Source organism: Arachis hypogaea, chromosome 9 (genome assembly GCF_003086295.3).
Source record: "Arachis hypogaea cultivar Tifrunner chromosome 9, arahy.Tifrunner.gnm2.J5K5, whole genome shotgun sequence".
NCBI classification, from domain to species: Eukaryota; Viridiplantae; Streptophyta; class Magnoliopsida; order Fabales; family Fabaceae; genus Arachis; species Arachis hypogaea.
Window position 1 is genome coordinate 109,258,725 of NC_092044.1, and position 17,855 is coordinate 109,276,579.

The 17,855-nt window shown below is 41.0% G+C and overlaps 1 pseudogene; it reads left to right on the forward strand.

Moving 5' to 3' along the window:
• The window catches only part of LOC112709490 (transcription initiation factor TFIID subunit 2-like), a 56,214-nt pseudogene that overhangs the window by 16,141 nt on the left and 22,218 nt on the right, over positions 1–17,855 (forward strand).

The following is a 17,855-nucleotide window of genomic DNA, read 5'->3' on the forward strand; positions in this document are numbered from 1 at the left end:
TCTTGGGGCGAAACTTCGCTGGGATCTACCCTTCCTGATCTATGACCCTTTAAACCATTCCGACGATTTTAGCGCTTCCTCTCTAATCCGAGCTCTTTCTCGGACGTTTGGAAGTAGGTCGAGCTCCTCCCTTTGAATTTGGGAATTGGCCTCTTCATTGTAGAGGATCATTCTGGTGAATCCTTCTTCTATCTCCATTGGGATCATTGCCTTAATTCCCGTAAGTAAGTTCGAAGGGTGACTCTCCTTGGTGGGGTTTTAGACTGAGTTGTTGATTATGGAAACCATCCATCCTTGATCCTGACTTGATATGTTAACTTTTCTTCTTCTGAGATGATGATTTCAATGTTTTTAATGAGCTTTTTGTTTCCCTAGTTTGATGCTGCTATTTTAAGTGCATTTCTCGCGCATTCCGTTCTCGAGGTATATGTTGGACCTCATATTTCCCAATCTGTCCGAGCTATTCTCTTGTTTTGCCAGATACTTCTTCATGGTAAGGTCCTTAGTTTGGTAGTTCCCTTCTATTTGTGAGGTAACTACTTGTGAATCGCTGAAGATGGTAAGCTGTTGAACTCCACTTCCTTAGCCAGCCTCAAACCAGCTAGTAATGCTCGTATCAGCCTGATTATTTGAAGTAGGAAACTCAAACTTTAGTGAGAGTTCGATTTGGTTCCCTGATCGCTTTCTATTATCACACCTGCGCCACTCCCGGTTTTGTTTGAAGAGTTGTCCACGTAGAGATTCCATTTTGTAGGAGTTCCCGGGGGTATCAGTGTACTCGGCAATGAAGTCGGCCAGATACTGTGATTTGATGGCTGTCTGAGCTTCATATTGAAGATCGAATTCGGATAATTCAACTGCCCACTGTAGGATTCTTCTAGCTAAGTCTGTCTTTTGTAGAATGCCCTTTTATGGGTTGGTTGGTCCGAACCTTGATAGTGTGAGCTTGAAAGTATGGGTGGAGTCGTCGAGAAGTGAGTATGAGAGCGTAGGCGAACTTTTCTATCTTTTGATAGTTTAGTTCGGCCCCTTGTAGAGCTTGCTGATGAAGTAGATGGGTTGTTGTCCACTTTCGTCTTCTCTGACTAGTGCTGAGGCTATTGCCCGACTTCCCACTGCGAGGTATAATATGAGTGCTTCTCTTTCCCGTGGTCGAGTAAGAATGGATGGTTGCCCCAAGAATTTTTTAAATCTTGGAATGCTTGCTCGCACTCTGATGTCCATTCAACCTCTTTCTCTTCATTAATGTTGCGTAAAAGGGAGAGATCTTATGGCTGACCCAGCTAGAAACCTAGACAGGGCTGCCAGTCTTCCGTTGAGCTGTTATACCTCTTTGACACAGCTCGGACTTTTCATGTCGAGTATAGCCCCGCATTTATCTGGGTTCGCCTCGATTCCTCTTTGTGTGAGCATGAAGCCAAGAATTTTCCAGCCTCTACCTCGAGGTGCACTTTGTGGGATTGAGTCGCATACCATGCTTTCTTATGGTGTCGAACACTTTGGTGAGGTCGAACAACAATAATTCCTCATTTTGTGTTTTTATCAGAATGTCATCTACGTAAATCTCCATGAGTTTCCCGATATGGTCAGCAAATACTTTGTTCATCAGTCTTTGGTAGGTAGCTCCTGTGTTCTTTAGTCCAAAGGGCATAACTATATAGTAATATTTCGCCTTTGGGATTAGGAATGAGGTATTCTCTTGATTAGGTGGGTACATCGGGATTTGGTTGTATCCTAAGTAGGCATCCATGAAGGAAAGGTACTTATATCCGGAAGAGGCATCCAATAGAGTATCTATGTTTGGGAGCGGGTTGGGATCTTTTGGTAGGCCTTATTGAGGTCGGTGTAGTCAGTGTACATTCTCCACTTGCCATTTGACTTCTTCACCAAGACAATGTTGGCTAGCATAATGGGTATTTGATCTCTCTTATGAACCTGCTCCAGTAAAGCTTGCACTTGCTCTTCCACAGCTTGGGATCTTTCTGGTCTGAACTTTTGATGTTTCTGTTGCACGGGCCGAGATCGAGGTATACTGCCAGCTTATGGCACATTAGCTCGGATCTATGCCGGGCATGTCTGCTGCTTCCATGCGAAGAGGTCGGTATTATCCTTTAGGAATTGTATCAGTAGCTCCTTTAAGTCTCCTTTCAAAGTTGCCCCTATGTTTATTGTTTTATACCGAGTATCCTCGATCTGGACTTCTTCGGTCTCACCTTCGGGTTGTGGACAAAGTTCTTCGCGAGCTCGAACTCCCCCTAGTTCGATGGTGTTAATTTCTTTCCCGCCGGGGTTTCCTTTAAGGTTCATACTTTCGTTGTAACAGCGTCGCACGAGCTTTTGATCTCCTTTTGCTGTGGCGATCCCTTCTGGAGTTGGGAACTTCATGCATAGATGTGGAGTGGAGACTACCACGGCGAGCTGGTTCAATGTTGTCCGACCTATAAGGGCGTTATAAGCTGAGCTCACGTCGACTACAATGTAGTCTATGCTTAGTGTGCTTGACCGGGTTCCTTTTCCAAAAGTTGTATGCAGAGAGATGTATCCTAGTGGTTGAATTGGGGTGTCCCCTAGTCTGAACAAGCTATTTGGGTACGCTCTGAGCTGTTTCTCTTGTAGACCGAGCTTGTCGAAGGCGGTTTTGAACAAGATGTCTACGGAGCTCCCTTGGTCTACCAATGTTCGGTGGAGATTTGCATTGGCCAGTATGATGGTGATGACCATGGATCGTCATGCCCGAAATGATGCCTGTTGCGTCCTCTTGGGTAAAGGTAATAGTGGGAGGTCGGGTGACCTACCCCCTTCTCTGACATGATATACTCTTTAAGGTGTCTTTTGCGAGATGGTTTAGAGATCCCTCCTCCTGCGAATCCTCTGTTTATCATATGAACATGTCTCTCGGGGTGTGAGGTGGGCGTTCAACTCGTCCGACCTCTTCATCTCTTCTTCTTTTTCTCGTTCCTCTGCTTTATTGCTAGGTACCGATCTAGTCGCCATTCTCTTGCCAATTTCTCTATGACATTCTTAAGGTCGAAGCACTCGTTGGTAGAATGTTCGTAGATTCGGTGGTATTCACAGTACTTCGTCTGATTTTCCCCTCCTCTTTTGTGTTTGATTGTGCGAGGTGGTGGGATCTTCTCTGTGTTGCATATCTCCCTGTATACATCTACAAGGGATACTCTTAGCGAAGTGTAGTTGTGGTATTTTCTAAGTTTTTCAGTAGGCTGGTCCTTTTTTCCTGGACTCTTTGTCTTTGTCCCGAGGAGGGTAAGAGAATCCAGATTTTGAATTTTCTCCCAGTCGAGAGTTCTCCTCCATGTTGATATACTTCTTTGCCCGTTCTTGTACCTCGTTCAGAGTTGTTGGATGCTTTTTTGATATGGAGTGGCTAAAGGGTCCTTTTCGTAGACCATTGATGAGACCCATGATGGCTGCTTCTGTTGGCAGACTTTGTATGCTCAGACATGTCTTGTTGAATTTATCCATGTAGTTGCGGAGCCTTTATTGATCTCCTTGCTTGATCCCTAATAGGCTCGGGGAGTGTTTGGCTTTGTCTTTTTGGATGGAGAATCTGGTTAGGAACTTTTTGGCGAGATCATCAAAGCTTACTATTGATCTTGGCGGCAGACTGTCAAACCACTTTATTGCCGTTTTGGTCAGAGTAGTTGGGAATGCTTTGCATCGAATGGCGTCTGAGGCATCAGTAAGATACATCCTGCTTCTGAAATTGCTGAGATGATGGCTTGGATCAGATGTACCGTCGTAGGGGGTCATGTCAGGAGCTTTGAAGTCCTTTGGGACTTTTGTTTTCATGATCTCTTTGGTGAATAGATATCGGTCCTTGTGCGAGCTATCTTCCTGATTGGATCGAATGGTTTTGGATTTGAGATCGGCCTCGAGCTTTAGGAGCTTGTCCTCTAGCTCTCGGTGTCGTCTTGTTTCCCTCTGAAGGTCTCTTTCGGCTTTGCGCTGGTGTTCGGCTTTTTGTTCGAGCTGTTTGAGACGGTCTTGCTGTTCTCGGAGGGCATCTAGAATTTTTGTATTTGGAGAATGTGTGTCTGTGTTTGGTTGAGATGTATCTTTCGGTGTGATGTCCGTGTTCTTATGTGGCATCCTATTTTCCAAATCAGAATCGTGGTCATTGTCAAGGTTGTCCGCCGTGATCATGGGATGACTTCTAGGTTCCACGGCAACGGTGCTAATGTTCCGAGGGTTACCTGAAATTATAGGTCGATCTCAGACGAGATTTGCGGTGGCGGCCAGAGCTGTTGCGTCCGATTTGTTGGATCTGGTGGCCGGAGCTATCGTGTTCGACTTGTTGGATTTGGCGGTGCTGCTGATCCTTCGTCACCGGAGGGTGGTGGTACCTGCAGGAGACTCCGATGCTTAAGTTAGCACATGCTTTAGGTAGGATTTTGTGTAGAATCAGAGAGTGAGTCATACCTGAGTGTTCCAATGTATTTATAGTAGTGAGGGGTGACATTTCTTTCGAGATAAGTTAGTTATCTTATCTTATCTTTGAGTGAAGTCATCTTATCTTTAAGGGAAACTGCCCTTATCTTTCTAGACTTTGGCTGCCTTTAGATTTGGGTTGTGTTCCTTTGTTTGGGCCTGCTTTGGGCTCCTCTGCGATTTGGCCAAACTCTTTGAGAAGAGGTCGGTGGCGACCCAACCTGAAGAGGTCGGTCGTTTAGTCTTTCTCCAGCTCGGCTCGCCTTATTTGTTTGGGCCTCTATGGTGATTTTGGCCGAGCTCTTTAGAAAGAGGTCGGTGACGACCAACCTTATAAGAGGTCGGCCGTTTCTTGTTTTCGTTTGACCTGGATTGTCTAGCTCAACCCAGAGTATGAACACTAACCATCACCCAATTTCCAGGTCCAAATCATCCTTATGGCCCTCCAATTGAGGATCCGTTAGCAGTCACGTATTCGTCTCGGAATTCTCTATAAAACAGACCCAACAATTTGGTAAGAAAAATCTAATTTTGTGGCCAGTTCTCCCTTTTCAGTTTTGTGATTTGAGTCTTTGGTATTGAGAGATTTTATAATTTTGATGGTCTAAGAGTACTTTAGCGGTAGATAAGTATAAGGTTTTGTCTAATTAATCTCTGGGTAAGATAAGAAAACTCTAAACACTTGCAGTTATTCAATTATGTGAACCCTAGTTATTAATTTGGTGAATTTCATGAAAATAGATTGAATTGTGTTGAATTTGGTGTTGAATTGGCAAATTAGAGCTTATTGGAATTGATTCGGAGTCTTGGAAGCTTGATGTTAGGTGCTTCCACATTGTGGAGGAATCGGCCAAGGTATGGTTTTAGTTTCTCATAGTTAATATATAATGTTGCGTGAAAATTTTGGTTAGATGACTATAGGATAAGCTTGAATGTGTTGAGTTGTTGAACTTGATGGATTATATGTATGTACCTATGAGTGTGATGAGTTGTGTAGGTAAAGTGTATATATAAAGTTGATGCATGATATGTATGATGGAGTTAATGTATATATATGATGTGATATGAATTATAAAGTGTGTGAATTATACGAAAAATTGTTGATAATAATGATGTGATATGAGTCTTGATGATGGTTGGTGAGGTTGTGATACAGAATCTGTTTAATGATGAGAATTATGAGTTTGAGCAATGAATATGGAGATGTGGTGCTATGAATTATTAATGAACTATGTTGTTGTTGGCTATTAATTGTGGGGAAAATTGATAAAATTGAGTATTGAGAGATTGTGGAAGGAATGAAATGGTTAGGTAATTTATTTGAGTGTATTTGAAGTTGTTTTAAGGTGTAAACTTTGGTTTTGAAATTGAGAGTTTGAAAAATAGAGGTTTTGAACTCTTTTGGAAAAAAAAGATTTTTAACGAATTTCGACGGATCATAACTTGACTCTCAAGTTTTGGATTTGAATGAAATTTATTTCAAATTAAAGATAATCTCAAGAGCTTCAAAACGATTTAAATTTTTTGAAAACCGGAGTTTTGTAGGGAAAGTTATGAACGTCGAAAGTTAGGTGTATAAAACTAATTTTTAATGACTTAACAGCTTTTGGAGCAAAATGGAGTTTCGCATACACGACTTGCATGTACGACGCGAGCTATGCTCATTGTTTTGTAATCTCGCATACGCGGGACAAGCCCTGTGTACGCGGAATCCAATTTTGAAAACTCACGTATGTGAGAGTACGCACATGACGCGAGCCCCCATTGTTTAAGCAAAAATGAGGTTTTGAATGTTTTGTTAGTCCTCTATCTTTCGAAACCTCTTTTACACTTGTTTAAAGTCCGTTAGTGAGTCTTTAAGTATTAGAACAGTGATGAGTCTGTTAAATAATTTGAGGAGATACTTGGGAGGGTTTTGTAAAGTGTTATCTGAATTAATAAGGCGATGGTAATGTTGAATAAGAAGTAAATAATGAAGATAATTATAATAGTAATGAAATGTGGTTGAGTTGAGAGGTGTTTGATGATGAGGTTGGCTATGAGAAAGAAGAATAAAGAGAACTGAGTTAATTATGAACTTTAAATGAGATATGATGAGATCGATTGAGATATATGTGACCGGGCAAGATGCAGTGGCATTGTCCACTTGCTCTGGGTACGAAATAAGGAAGAAGAATGATTGAAAGTGATTATGAAGACAATGATTATGAATGTGAAGTGTGACTGTATGTTCTTCTTTGTTTTGTTGCATCGTTTTTTCTGTGTTGTAAAGTGTGCCAAATACTATATCCATTGAGTGTGTCGGACACTATATCCCAAGAGTGTGGCGGGCACTATATCCTAAGAGTGTGGGAGCACTTTAAGTTAGATAACCAGGAATTACTAACCAACATTCTAATTCAAGCATTCTTCTTATCTTAGCTAACTGTAAAGATAAGATAACAAGATAAATTATATAAAGGGAAGGGTAGAGCTCCCCCAGGTATGTTACACACACACACACACATATCTAAATCCCTGCCTCTTAGACCCATTTTAACTTGAGTGTGAAGTATCTTTGCAGATACCACCCCCTGCCGCTGCAAAGGTCCAATCGCATCATCACCATAACCAGCGAGTCCCTGATCCTTTTATCAACCCGTACCAGCAAAGTCTTATACATTGGCACCGTCCGTGGAGACTTGCAAAACCTTGGTAGCATGAAGGATGAACATGAAGAGCGACATTTTAAATCACCACCACGAACCAAACCTACCAACTCTCCCACCCCCAACGCATGGACCATGGAAGGACAACTATCCCTCAACTCATGGGAAGGTAACCAGTGTCGTCCATGCCCAGCCAATCCACAGCGGTCAATAGCTGTGAGGAGATGATCGCCGATCTCGCAAAGGCAAAACAATCGATGGCTTGGGATAACATGCGAACTGGATAATTCAGGAGCTCCATCATCAGATGCAGACCCTAGAAGACTAGGCCACCTCTAAAGAATAGTATCAATGGGAGCGCACGAGTGAGGCGGTCTCCTGGACCATGTTGTGACGAGAGCAAAGGAATGAGAGGTAGCTAAACCGACATCACGCTAGACACCAGAACCGCAGCAGATATCATAAACTTGAATGCCACTGTGGTGGTGATGAAAGGAGACACCAAAGAAGTGAACACATGATAATAGGGACTACTCCATTCACCGAAAAAAATCCTAAAGGCCAAGCTGCTAAAAGGTTTTGACAAACCAATTAACATGAAGTACGATAGCACTAAAGATCCTCAAGAGCACTTAATGGCCTTCGAGGTCAGGACGAACCTAGCGGGAACAGCCCATGCAGTTCGGTGCAGAGCCTTTTCGGTGACACTGGCTGGCCCAACTGTCAAGTGATTTAATGCTCTTTCGAAAAGCTCAATATCCTGTTTTGACGATATCTTTAAAAAATTTATGGCACAGTTTACCACACAAATCACAAAGGCAAAACACCTAATCAACTTGCTCAGAATCACCCAACTACTGGACAAACCCACAAGAAAATACCTAGATAGGTTCAACAATGAGTTCTTGGAAGTTGACGGGCTAACAAACTCAGTGGCCAATTCGTGCCTGACTAACGGGCTAATGAACGAAGATTTTCGGAAGCACCTCACAACCAAATTGGATTGGACTATGTAGGAGATTCAAAATGTAGCAAGAGAATACATAAACAACGAAGAAGTGAGCCAAGTCGTGGCAGCCAATAAACGGCATCACAGGCACACGGCCTCACGGAATAAGCCGATGCCCAAAGAAGCCCCAAAAGAACATCTTGAAACCACCGCCCCCAGTCGGCCGCCTAGAGTGCGAAAATTCACGAACTATACCCCCTCTGTCGGCCTTGGTCATCGAAATCCACCACTAGATAGTTGAGTAGGGTATCCTTCCAAAGGCCAGACAACTGAAAAGGCACACAGGCGGCAACATAAGCCTATAATGTGACTATCATAGGGGATACGGGAACAGAACTCAAGATTGCTTTGACCTTAAAGATGCTGTTGAACAAGCCATTCGGGACGAAAAACTCCTCGAGTTCGCTAAAATAATTTGATAACCCAAGAGTATTAAAAGGGAAAAGTCACCAGAACGGAAAGGCCAGTACATTACGAAAGCCCAGATGTTGACCCGACCATAATAGTAAACGTCATCATGAGGAAAGATGCATCTGAAAAATCCAAATCCGCATTAAAAAATGATCTCCAAGTGCTAGTTGTAAAAGACGAAAAAAGGGCCTCCTCTGTCTCACTGATAATAACGTTCTCCTCCGATGACTGCACATCAAAGGAAGCCGCCGCTTCGTCATTTCAGCTAGAGTTAGGACTGGACTGGTAAAGTGCATATTGGTGGACACAAGAGTCGACTCCAACATCTTCTTCAGGGGAGCCTTTGACAAGTTAGGATTCCAAAATGAAAACCTACAAAGTCACCGTAATAGAGTAATCAAACTCGAAGACAATTTTCTCAAACCAGACGGTTCCATAATGTTACCAATCACTATCAAACCGACATCCAGAAAAAACCATACTCTCCGAGTTTATGGTTCTAAAGGACTCTACGACTTATAATATCATGCTTAGGAGGAAGACAATAAACGACCACTCTGCCACCATATTCACCAAATTCTTTATCATGAAGTTCCAAAAAGATGATGGCATCCTAAAAATCATACATGGCGACAGGGAGGTCGCGGTAGAGTGCAACAACACAAGCCTAGCTCTCTAGAAATGAGCTCGTGACGCGACATGAATTTTCTTAGCTGACCTAGATGCTTGATAAGATGATCAACCCCGACCAAAGCCAGAAGGAGACATGGATAAACTACAAATAGGACAACCAAGGATGAGTTCACCTTCATAAACAAGAATCTTCCCTCCGACCTAATAAGGGAACTTATGGAATTACTAAAGGAGCATAGAGATTTGCTCACCTTTACTGCTACCGATATGTCAGGAATAAATCTAGGCCTGATGTCTCATAAACTAGCCATAGACCCCAAAGCTAAGCCGGTAGCCCAAAGAAGAAGGAAAATCTCCTCGGACCGAGCAAATGAAATTAAAAAAAAAAAAACAAGTCAAGAGCCTACTCGAAGCTAGCTTCATCCAGGAACTATCCTACGCGACGTGGCTGGAAAAAGTCGTGATGCTAAGAAAAGCAAACGAAAAGTTGCAACTGTGCATCAATTACACAAACTTGAACAAAGCTTGTCCAAAAGACGCCTTTCCCCAACCCAACATCGATGGCCTGGTGGATGCCGCCTCTGAACACCAGAGCCTCAGTTTAATGGATGCATACTTAGAGTACAACCAAATACCCATGCACAAGTCAGATGAGGAAAAAACCACATTCACAACCCCCGAGGGAACATACTGTTATACAGTCATACCGTTCGGACCAAAGAACATGGGTGCCACATACCAAAGACTAGACACAAATATCTTCAAAAACCTTTTAGGAACAAAAACGGAGGACTACATAGACGACATGCTAGCCAAAATAGAAACGAGTGAAGAGCTTATTGACGACCTTAGACTCAAACTTAGAACTCTGGAGAAACATCGGATGCGGCTCAACCTGGCAAAGTGCACATTTGGGATGGAGGCGGAGAAATTCTTGGGCTTCATGATCACACAATGAGGAGTGGAGTTCAACATAGAAAAATGTCAAGCTATCTTCGAAAAGAATAGCCCAGCGAACCTCAGGACCATCCAAAGGCTGACCGGACGACTAGCCACCCTCTCCCGCTTCCTCGACGCCTCAGCTCAGAAGGCGCTGTGATGCGTGAGCATCTTTCTTATCTTATCCTAGTGAATTTGCATCTAAATTATTGAGTATAATAAAGAATTAATTATCTTTTAGCCAATATGGATGCTACTTTGAGTCTTTTACAATTTTGTTTACTTTAGGTAGTATTCGGCAGAATTTGATGGAATTTCTACAGTACAAGAATCAAAAGAGATGGCAGCGAGGAGCGACGCGTACGCGTGACTGACGTGTACACGTGATTTGGAGCTTTCCACGGAGACGCGTGCTCGTGACTGACGCGGATGCGTGATTTGAAGAATTTCACAGCGACGCGTACGCGTGACAGAGCGTACGCCTGACATGCGCCACATGCAGAAAACACTGGGGGTGATTTTTGGGCCCCATTTTAGCACCCAAATTAGGCGCGGATCCAGTGAAGTCAAGTGGTCCCCACGTTACAAGACGCGGAGTAGTTAGTTAATTCTGATTTAAATTCAAATTTGATTTTAAAATAGGAAAAGATATTATTTTAATTTTAAAAATAGATTTTAAATTAATTAGGATTAGTTATAAAAAGGGGAGACTTCTCTTCTATTAGGAGATTCCATCAGGGGGATTCCATTAGGGAATTCTATACAAATTTATATTCCACATTCCATGAGCAACTAATCCTCCGTTGTTAAGGTTAGGAGCTCTGTCTATTTGTATGGATTGATTCATTTGATCTTTCTAATTTAATTCATGTTTTAATTTATATTTCAATAATTGTTTTCGTTCTTTATTTTATGAATTTGGGTGGAACGGAAGTATGACACTCTTTCTATTTGAGTTCTTGTAAAACTTGGAAAAGCTCTTTACTTGAACAACAGTTTGAAAACATATTATCCTGAATTTCTAATTTTTTGTATTTAACGGGATACGTGACATATAATTCCCTTATTTTTGGATAATTAGGATTCTTGTGGCATATAAACTGGAACTTGATCATCACTCTCTAATTGGAATTAATTGACCAAGGAATTAGCAGTTGATAAATTTTAGAGGAGACTAGGAAGGTCTAAGGAATTAGGGTCTAGTCACACATAGTTTGCCATGAATTAAATCTTACATGATTAAAATAGTTAGTAAGAAAAATAAATCCGGAAAAATAGATAACTCTGAAGCCTTAACTGTTTTCTCAATATTTTATTCCCAACTTATTTATTTTTCCTTTTGATATTCTGAGTTCGAACTTAAACCTTTTAAATATCTCAAAACCCTTTTCTGCTTGCCTAACTAAGCCACTCAATCAATCATTGTTGCTTGATCCATCAATCCTCGTGGGATCGACCCTTACTCACGTAAGGTATTACTTGGTACGACCCGGTGCACTTGCCGGTTAGTTTGTAGGTTATAAAATACCGCACCAATTTTTTGACGCCGTTGCTAGGGATTGACTGTGATTAACATCTATCAGTTGTTTGATTGCTTAGATTAGGCCTTTTAGTTTTAATTTTATTTAAATTGTATAAAAAAAATTTTCGAAAAAAAATTTAATAAATAAATAGCACCAATATTTTTTTAATTTCTGAAATTAAGTTTGTTGTTTCCTAGTTAGTTTTATTTTGATTTTTCTTATTTTAATTCTTAGAATTCTATTCTTTCTTCTTTACTTTCCTGTTTACCACATGGTGTGTTTAATCCTTTTTGGTGTTTTGTAGTGAGAAAAATAATGGAGAGAGATCACATAGGTTACTACTTACACCCGAGTAGTGATTCATATTATTGTGGATGGGGGAACTACCCAAATTTTGGTTGGCAAAGTCAAAATCAAAGAAACTTTAGTGCTCCATGTTCCAACTATCAAGAATCACCATCTCCATATCCATACCAAGAACCACTATCTCTCTATCCATATCAAGAACTATCATCTTTCTACCCATATCAAGAGCCACCATCTCCCTATTCATACCAAGAGCCATCCTCTTTTTACACTTATCAAGAACCATCATCTCCTTCTTATTCATATCAAGAGCCATCATTTCCTTATTCATCTCAAATACCATCAGATCTTGAGCTTCTCATGAAAGAATTCTTACATGATATAAAGACGAGTGTCAAAAATGTAGAGAAACATGTGCAGTCAATTATCAAGTCACAGGAAGAGGAGCAAGCAAATTCCTTCCCAAGAGATATAATGCAAGATCCTATGGAAGAAAGTGAGGAAATCAATCAAAGGAGTTTATACTCCAGTGAACTAGAGAACTTTCCATCCTCACACATGGAAGAAAAAGAAGATGCAAAAGCAAAGGAGGAAGATGCACCCACAAAGGAGGAAGATGCACAACCTCCCATGCCTTTGGTAAACAATGAAGAATAGATTGAATTAGAAGACAGCTACCAAGAGGAAGATGTTGAAATTGAGGAAGCTTGCAAAGAAGTGGAAAAATTCAAACAAGAACACAAGGGAGTGGAGCTTGCAAGACCTTTTCCAAAGCCATCACCATCCAATACAACATTCAAGTGGGTAAAATTCCTATCCTTAACCCTTACTTTCCCACTTGAATACGGGCTACTGGAGATGGATGGTCAACTTAGAGCTCTTTGTGGCATTAAGAGTAAGAGGAAGATGCTTAGTGGAAAGAGTTGTCAAGCAATGTTCAATATGGTTGCATGCTCCAAATTGAAGTGCAAGGATTGGTGTAGAGCTCAGTTGAATGGGTCTAGAAGGTTGTTTGGATGTCTCTGTGAGAATTCAGATTGCTTGCCACCCGGTGGGAACAATGGTGATCCACAAGAAGACGGATGTAAAAGCAAGGTTTGGGACCTTGGAATTCGTTCCCACAATCAACACTCTTGGGGCCTTGTCACTTGCTTCAACTTGCTCGAAGGCGTTATGCACCTAGTTTGGAATCCCGGTGGCCATTGGAAGTGCAAACATTGGTGGAGATTCCTAGATCAGTACAAGCACAAGCCACCATGACAAGGAGCTCACCACATGTCCAACTTAAGGACTTTAACTAAAAGTGCTTGGTGGGAGATAACCCACTATGGTATGATCATTCCTTTTCATTCTTAGTTGTTTTTTGTAGTAGTAGTTTTCTTAGTTATTTGATTTTTATTGAGTTCTTACTAATTTTCTGATCATGTAGCTATTTTAGAACAGGAACCGGAAAAAAAAAGAGAGCACATGACGCGCAAGCGTCGCTGACGCGTACGCGTCATATGCATGTGCGTGAAAAATAAAATCTGACAGAGAGTTGAGTGGGAGTAGCGCTGGAAGCATGCTGGCAGCACAAGCCGCATCATGCGTACGCGTAACCCACGCGTGCACGTCGTTTGCACTTTTCACCTTCCACGCGTGCGCGTCAGTGACGCGTACACGTGACCATGAAATTTGACGTAAATATGTGTTTGGGCAGAAACTTGTACTGGTTTTGGGCTGGAAGTATGCTAGACGCACAAATTTGACCATGCGGACGTGTCCCTGACGCGTGCGTGTCATTTGCATAGATGGCCATCCACGCGTGCGCGTGCATGATGCGCACGTGTCGTATGAAATATTGGTGCCCAAGCCACGCGAACAGAGAGTTGTGCGTGCGCGCGGTTGGCTTCGCGCAAATCACACAAAACCGAGGGCACGCGGACGCGTGCCTGACGCTTACGCATCATTAAGAAAATTTTGCGCCCCACGCGTACGCGTGCTGCACGGGTACGCGTCGCCTGCGTCGCACAATTATACTAGTTCGCCGCCCAGTTTTAATTTTCTCTCTCTCTCCCAATCCTAATTCTCTCTTGTTCCTTTATCCTTTTATTCTTCTTTCAACTTATTATTTGTTTTTGTTTTCAGATTTTCTTTGCTTGAGGACAAGCAAACATTTAAGTTTGGTGTTGACGCTTTGCTTAAAGCTTTTCTGTTTATTCCTATTGCACCAAAAGGGAGGCGAATCATCTTCACGGAGGAGCACAACCTGAAGAATAAAGCGACCGCTAGGATAACTAAGGTGGTTGAGTTCCTTTCATATTTTTTATTCCTCCTCTCTTTTTCTATGTTATGTTCCGGTTTTCTGCTATTTTGCGTTGTTTGTTGCATGATCCTTTATTAGTGAGAATTCTAGGTCTAGTTTAGTTTTCTCTTAAATGCTTTAATTCTGAAAAGATGTCTCATGTATTACCCACTGAGCTTGAATTCAAATAAAAAATACAGAAGTGATGTATTGCATGAGAAATTGAGTTAATTTTAAAAGTAGTCTTATTTACTTAAATGTGGTGGTATTTTTTGTAATTCTGAATGCATGACATGAACAGTGCATATTTTTTATAGTGAAGTATACGAATGTTAAAATTGTTGGCTCTTAAAAGAATGATGAAAGAAGAGAAATGTTATTGATAATAAAAATGATTCTTGAAGCAAGAAAAAGCAGTGAAAAACACAAAGCTTGTGAAAAAAAATAATAAAAAAAGAAAAAACTAGCAGAAAAAGCCAATAACCCTTTAAACTAAAAGGCAAAGGGTAACAAGGATCCAAGACTTTGAGCACTAATGGATAGGAGGCCCCAAAAGAATAAAATCCTGGCCTAAGCGGCTAATCAAGCTGTCCCTAACCATGTGCTTGTGGCGTGAAGGTGTCAAGTGAAAAGCTTGAGACTGAGCGGTTAAAGTCGTGATCCAAAGGAAAAAGAGTGTGCTTAAGAACTCTGGACACCTCTAACTGGGTACTCTAGCAAAGCTGAGTCACAATCTGAAAAGGTTCACCCAGTTATGTGTCTGTGGCATTTATGTATCTGGTGGTAATACTGGAAAAACAAAATGCTTAGGGTCACGGCCAAGACTCATAAAGTAGCTGTGTTCAAGAATCAACATATTGAACTAGGAGAATCAATAACACTATCTGAATTCTGAGTTCCTATGGATGCCAATCATTCTGAACTTCAAAGGATAAAGTGAAATGCCAAAACTATTCAGGATTGTAGTTGTAAACCCCACTATAAGAAGAGACATGAGCTTAATCGAACTCTCATTCTCATGCAAATTCACATCCTAAGCTTATATTAGTTTTGGTTGCTTGAGGACAAGCAACAGTTGAAGTTTGGTGTTGTGATACGTGAGCATCTTTCCTATCTTTTCCTAGTGAATTTGCATCTAAATTGTTGAGTTTAATAAAGAATTAATTATCTTTTAGCCAATATGGATGCTACTTTGAGTCTTTTGCAATTTTGTTTATTTTAGGTAGCATTCGGCGGAATTCGATGGAGTTTCTGCAGCACAAGAATCAAAGGAGATGGTAGCGAGGAGCGACGCGTATGCATGACTGACGCGTAAGCGTGATTTAGAGCTTTCCACAGCGACGCGTGCGCGTGACCGACACGTCCGCGTGACTTGCGAAAAAGACCATCGACGCGTATGCGTGACTGACGCGTACGCGTGACATGGGCCACATGCAAAAAACGCAGAAAATGCTCGTGGGTGATTTCTGGGCACCATTTTTGCACCTAAGTTAGGCGTGGATCCAGTGAAGCCAAGTGGTCCCCACGTTACAAGATGCAGAGTAGTTAGTTAATTCTGATTTAAATTCAAATTTGATTTTAAAATAGGAAAAGATATTATTTTAATTTTAAAAATTAGATTTTAAATTAATTAGGATTAGTTATAAAAAGGGGAGACTTTTCTTCTATTAGGATATTCCATCAGGGGGATTCCATTAGGAAATTCTATACAAATTTACATTCCACATTTCATGAGCAACTAATCCTCCATTGTTAAGGTTGGGAGCTCTGAGTATTTTTATGGAATGATTCATTTGATATTTCTAATTTAATTCATGTCTTGATTTATATTTCAATAATTGTTTTCGTTATTTATTTTACTAATTTGGGTGGAACGGAAGTATGACCCTCTTTCTATTTGAGTTCTTGTAAAACTTGGAAAAGCTCTTTACTTGAACAACAGCTTGAAAACATATTATCCTGAATTTCTAACTGTTTGTATTTAACGGGATACGTGACATATAATCCCCTTATTTTTGGATAATTAGGATTCTTGTGGCATATAAACTAGAACTTGATCATCACCCTCTAATTAGAATTAATTGACCAAGGAATTGGCAGTTGATAAATTTTAGAGGAGACTAGGAAGGTCTAAGGAATTAGGGTCTAGTCACACATACTTTGTCATGAATTAAATCTTACATGATTAAAATAGTTAATAAGAAAAATAAATCCAAAAAAATAGATAACTCTGAAGCCTTAACTGTTTTCTTAATAATTTATTCCCAACTTATTTATTTTTCCTTTTGATATTCTGAGTTCGAACTTAAACCTTTTGAATATCTCAAAATCCTTTTCTGCTTGCCTAACTAAGCCAATCAATCAATCATTGTTACTTGATCCATCAATTCTCGTGGGATCAACCCTTACTCACGTAAGGTACTACTTGGTACGACCTGGTGCACTTGCCGGTTAGTTTGTGGGTTATAAAATACCGTACCAAGTTTTTGGCACCGTTGCCGGGGATTGACTGTGATTAACAACTATCAGTGGCAAACCCGAATGGGAATGAGCATCAAAAGAGAGTACTTGGCTCTTACTCTACTCCTACTGCAGATCTTTATGGCAAAAGTATTGTGGTGCCTCCTATAGATGCGAACAACTTTGAGTTGAAGCCACAACTAGTCACACTGGTGCAACAAAACTGCCAGTATCACGGTCTTCCCCACGAAGACCGAAATTAATTTTTTTATAATTTTCTGCAAATATGTGATACTGTGAAGACAAATAGAGTGAACCCAGAGGTGTACAAACTTATGTTCTTCCCGTTTGCTCTGAGGGATGGAGCAAAGCTATGGCTAGATTCTCAACCCAAGGAGAGTTTGGATACTTGGAACAAGGTGGTTACGGAGTTTCTCACTAAATTTTTCCCACCAAAGAAGCTGACTAAGCTTAGGGTGGAGGTTTAGAACTTCAGATAGAAGGATGGTAAAACTCTATATGAAGCTTGGGAGAGATACAAGTTACTGACTAGGCAATGCCCTCCAGACATGTTCTCCAAATGGACACAACTAGACATCTTTTATGAAGGTTTGGGTGAAATGTCCAAGACGTGCTTAGATAATTCTGCAGGAGGTTCACTGCACAAGAAGAAGACACTAGAGGAGACTATTGAGCTGATTGAATTGGTTGCAAGCAACCAATATTTATACTCATCTAACAAGAATCCTGTGAACTCTGAAACCCCTCAGAAGAGAGGCGTGTTGTAAGTAGAAGCTATTAATGCTTTTCTTGCTCAGAATAAGCTGATGCTCAGCAAATAAATCTACTTACTCAACAAATGGGTGGCATGCAAGTCTCAGCTATCAACACACAAAATTCACCACAAGGAATCTCCTATGACATGGCAGGTAATTTTGTGCAAAATGATAATTATGATTATGCTCAACCTTCTTTTGAACAGGTGAATTACATGGGGAGTGGTCCTAGAAATCCCAACAATGATTCATATTCTAAGACATACAACCAGGGATGGAGAAATCACCCAAATTTTGGATGGATGGATCAACCTCAGAGACCTCAGAACTTCAACAATAGTTCTCAGGGTGGTTTCCAACAGAACAATGATTTGGAAGCAATATTGACAGGTTTTAGACAGGAAACCAGAGCATCCA